The sequence below is a fragment of the Musa acuminata genome, unplaced genomic scaffold, assembly GCF_036884655.1.
Source record: "Musa acuminata AAA Group cultivar baxijiao unplaced genomic scaffold, Cavendish_Baxijiao_AAA HiC_scaffold_44, whole genome shotgun sequence".
Lineage (NCBI taxonomy): Eukaryota > Viridiplantae > Streptophyta > Magnoliopsida > Zingiberales > Musaceae > Musa > Musa acuminata.
The window spans coordinates 192,501-197,500 of NW_027020326.1; positions in this window are offsets into that span (position 1 = coordinate 192,501).

The following is a 5,000-nucleotide window of genomic DNA, read 5'->3' on the forward strand; positions in this document are numbered from 1 at the left end:
CATCTCAGCACCCTGGAACCCCCCGGGTGGCACAGGGCTGGATGGGGCTTTCGTATAGCAGGGACGGTGCTGCCTCTCGCTTCGCTCGCTGTCCGCCGCTCGCCGCTCGCTCGTGCAGCCAAAAATGGCCAGTTTTGGCCCGTTTTTGGGCCGTTTTGGCCAGTTTTTGGCCTGTTCTTGCATTGCGCGGTGACCGTCGAGAGCGGAGCAAAACGTCAGCCATCTCAGCACCCTGGAACCCCCCGGGTGGCACAGGGCTGGATGGGGCTTTCGTATAGCAGGGACGGTGCTGCCTCTCGCTTCGCTCGCTGTCCGCCGCTCGCCGCTCGCTCGTGCAGCCAAAAATGGCCAGTTTTGGCCCGTTTTTGGGCCGTTTTGGCCAGTTTTTGGCCTGTTCTTGCATTGCGCGGTGACCGTCGAGAGCGGAGCAAAACGTCAGCCATCTCAGCACCCTGGAACCCCCCGGGTGGCACAGGGCTGGATGGGGCTTTCGTATAGCAGGGACGGTGCTGCCTCTCGCTTCGCTCGCTGTCCGCCGCTCGCCGCTCGCTCGTGCAGCCAAAAATGGCCAGTTTTGGCCCGTTTTTGGGCCGTTTTGGCCAGTTTTTGGCCTGTTCTTGCATTGCGCGGTGACCGTCGAGAGCGGAGCAAAACGTCAGCCATCTCAGCACCCTGGAACCCCCCGGGTGGCACAGGGCTGGATGGGGCTTTCGTATAGCAGGGACGGTGCTGCCTCTCGCTTCGCTCGCTGTCCGCCGCTCGCCGCTCGCTCGTGCAGCCAAAAATGGCCAGTTTTGGCCCGTTTTTGGGCCGTTTTGGCCAGTTTTTGGCCTGTTCTTGCATTGCGCGGTGACCGTCGAGAGCGGAGCAAAACGTCAGCCATCTCAGCACCCTGGAACCCCCCGGGTGGCACAGGGCTGGATGGGGCTTTCGTATAGCAGGGACGGTGCTGCCTCTCGCTTCGCTCGCTGTCCGCCGCTCGCCGCTCGCTCGTGCAGCCAAAAATGGCCAGTTTTGGCCCGTTTTTGGGCCGTTTTGGCCAGTTTTTGGCCTGTTCTTGCATTGCGCGGTGACCGTCGAGAGCGGAGCAAAACGTCAGCCATCTCAGCACCCTGGAACCCCCCGGGTGGCACAGGGCTGGATGGGGCTTTCGTATAGCAGGGACGGTGCTGCCTCTCGCTTCGCTCGCTGTCCGCCGCTCGCCGCTCGCTCGTGCAGCCAAAAATGGCCAGTTTTGGCCCGTTTTTGGGCCGTTTTGGCCAGTTTTTGGCCTGTTCTTGCATTGCGCGGTGACCGTCGAGAGCGGAGCAAAACGTCAGCCATCTCAGCACCCTGGAACCCCCCGGGTGGCACAGGGCTGGATGGGGCTTTCGTATAGCAGGGACGGTGCTGCCTCTCGCTTCGCTCGCTGTCCGCCGCTCGCCGCTCGCTCGTGCAGCCAAAAATGGCCAGTTTTGGCCCGTTTTTGGGCCGTTTTGGCCAGTTTTTGGCCTGTTCTTGCATTGCGCGGTGACCGTCGAGAGCGGAGCAAAACGTCAGCCATCTCAGCACCCTGGAACCCCCCGGGTGGCACAGGGCTGGATGGGGCTTTCGTATAGCAGGGACGGTGCTGCCTCTCGCTTCGCTCGCTGTCCGCCGCTCGCCGCTCGCTCGTGCAGCCAAAAATGGCCAGTTTTGGCCCGTTTTTGGGCCGTTTTGGCCAGTTTTTGGCCTGTTCTTGCATTGCGCGGTGACCGTCGAGAGCGGAGCAAAACGTCAGCCATCTCAGCACCCTGGAACCCCCCGGGTGGCACAGGGCTGGATGGGGCTTTCGTATAGCAGGGACGGTGCTGCCTCTCGCTTCGCTCGCTGTCCGCCGCTCGCCGCTCGCTCGCGCAGCCAAAAATGGCCAGTTTTGGCCCGTTTTTGGGCCGTTTTGGCCAGTTTTTGGCCTGTTCTTGCATTGCGCGGTGACCGTCGAGAGCGGAGCAAAACGTCAGCCATCTCAGCACCCTGGAACCCCCCGGGTGGCACAGGGCTGGATGGGGCTTTCGTATAGCAGGGACGGTGCTGCCTCTCGCTTCGCTCGCTGTCCGCCGCTCGCCGCTCGCTCGTGCAGCCAAAAATGGCCAGTTTTGGCCCGTTTTTGGGCCGTTTTGGCCAGTTTTTGGCCTGTTCTTGCATTGCGCGGTGACCGTCGAGAGCGGAGCAAAACGTCAGCCATCTCAGCACCCTGGAACCCCCCCCGGGTGGCACAGGGCTGGATGGGGCTTTCGTATAGCAGGGACGGTGCTGCCTCTCGCTTCGCTCGCTGTCCGCCGCTCGCCGCTCGCTCGTGCAGCCAAAAATGGCCAGTTTTGGCCCGTTTTTGGGCCGTTTTGGCCAGTTTTTGGCCTGTTCTTGCATTGCGCGGTGACCGTCGAGAGCGGAGCAAAACGTCAGCCATCTCAGCACCCTGGAACCCCCCGGGTGGCACAGGGCTGGATGGGGCTTTCGTATAGCAGGGACGGTGCTGCCTCTCGCTTCGCTCGCTGTCCGCCGCTCGCCGCTCGCTCGTGCAGCCAAAAATGGCCAGTTTTGGCCCGTTTTTGGGCCGTTTTGGCCAGTTTTTGGCCTGTTCTTGCATTGCGCGGTGACCGTCGAGAGCGGAGCAAAACGTCAGCCATCTCAGCACCCTGGAACCCCCCGGGTGGCACAGGGCTGGATGGGGCTTTCGTATAGCAGGGACGGTGCTGCCTCTCGCTTCGCTCGCTGTCCGCCGCTCGCCGCTCGCTCGCGCAGCCAAAAATGGCCAGTTTTGGCCCGTTTTTGGGCCGTTTTGGCCAGTTTTTGGCCTGTTCTTGCATTGCGCGGTGACCGTCGAGAGCGGAGCAAAACGTCAGCCATCTCAGCACCCTGGAACCCCCCGGGTGGCACAGGGCTGGATGGGGCTTTCGTATAGCAGGGACGGTGCTGCCTCTCGCTTCGCTCGCTGTCCGCCGCTCGCCGCTCGCTCGTGCAGCCAAAAATGGCCAGTTTTGGCCCGTTTTTGGGCCGTTTTGGCCAGTTTTTGGCCTGTTCTTGCATTGCGCGGTGACCGTCGAGAGCGGAGCAAAACGTCAGCCATCTCAGCACCCTGGAACCCCCCGGGTGGCACAGGGCTGGATGGGGCTTTCGTATAGCAGGGACGGTGCTGCCTCTCGCTTCGCTCGCTGTCCGCCGCTCGCCGCTCGCTCGTGCAGCCAAAAATGGCCAGTTTTGGCCCGTTTTTGGGCCGTTTTGGCCAGTTTTTGGCCTGTTCTTGCATTGCGCGGTGACCGTCGAGAGCGGAGCAAAACGTCAGCCATCTCAGCACCCTGGAACCCCCCGGGTGGCACAGGGCTGGATGGGGCTTTCGTATAGCAGGGACGGTGCTGCCTCTCGCTTCGCTCGCTGTCCGCCGCTCGCCGCTCGCTCGTGCAGCCAAAAATGGCCAGTTTTGGCCCGTTTTTGGGCCGTTTTGGCCAGTTTTTGGCCTGTTCTTGCATTGCGCGGTGACCGTCGAGAGCGGAGCAAAACGTCAGCCATCTCAGCACCCTGGAACCCCCCGGGTGGCACAGGGCTGGATGGGGCTTTCGTATAGCAGGGACGGTGCTGCCTCTCGCTTCGCTCGCTGTCCGCCGCTCGCCGCTCGCTCGCGCAGCCAAAAATGGCCAGTTTTGGCCCGTTTTTGGGCCGTTTTGGCCAGTTTTTGGCCTGTTCTTGCATTGCGCGGTGACCGTCGAGAGCGGAGCAAAACGTCAGCCATCTCAGCACCCTGGAACCCCCCGGGTGGCACAGGGCTGGATGGGGCTTTCGTATAGCAGGGACGGTGCTGCCTCTCGCTTCGCTCGCTGTCCGCCGCTCGCCGCTCGCGCAGCCAAAAATGGCCAGTTTTGGCCCGTTTTTGGGCCGTTTTGGCCAGTTTTTGGCCTGTTCTTGCATTGCGCGGTGACCGTCGAGAGCGGAGCAAAACGTCAGCCATCTCAGCACCCTGGAACCCCCCGGGTGGCACAGGGCTGGATGGGGCTTTCGTATAGCAGGGACGGTGCTGCCTCTCGCTTCGCTCGCTGTTCGCCGCTCGCCGCTCGCTCGCGCAGCCAAAAATGGCCAGTTTTGGCCCGTTTTTGGGCTGTTTTGGCCAGTTTTTGGCCTGTTCTTGCGTGGTGCGGTGACCGTCGTGAGCGGAGCAAAACGTCAGCCATCTCAGCACCCTGGAACCCCCCGGGTGGCACAGGGCTGGATGGGGCTTTCGTATAGCAGGGACGGTGCTGCCTCTCGCTTCGCTCGCTGTTCGCCGCTCGCCGCTCGCTCGCGCAGCCAAAAATGGCCAGTTTTGGCCCGTTTTTGGGCTGTTTTGGCCTGTTTTTGGGCTGTTCTTGTGTGGCGCGGTGACCGTCGTGAGCGGAGCAAAATGTCAGCCATCTCAGCACCCTGGAACCCCCCGGGTGGCACAGGGCTGGATGGGGCTTTCGTATAGCAGGGACGGTGCTGCCTCGCGCTTCGCTCGCTGTTCGCCGCTCTCCGCTCGCTCGCGCAGCAAAAAATGGCCAGTTTTGGCCCGTTTTTGGGCTGTTTTGGCCAGTTTTTGGCCTGTTCTTGCGTGCCGCGGCGACCGTCGTGAGCGGAGCAAAACGTCAGCCATCTCAGCACCCTGGAACCCCCCGGGTGGCACAGGGCTGGATGGGGCTTTCGTATAGCAGGGACGGTGCTGCCTCTCGCTTCGCTCGCTGTCCGCCGCTCGCTGCTCGCTCGCGCAGCCAAAAATGGCCAGTTTTGGCCCGTTTTTGGGCTGTTTTGGCCTGTTTTTGGGCTGTTCTTGTGTGCCGCGGCGACCGTCGTGAGCGGAGCAAAATGTCAGCCATCTCAGCACCCTGGAACCCCCCGGGTGGCACAGGGCTGGATGGGGCTTTCGTATAGCAGGGACGGTGCTGCCTCTCGCTTCGCTCGCTGTCCGCCGCTCGCCGCTCGCTCGCGCAGCCAAAAATGGCCAGTTTTGGCCCGTTTTTGGGCCGTTTTGGCCA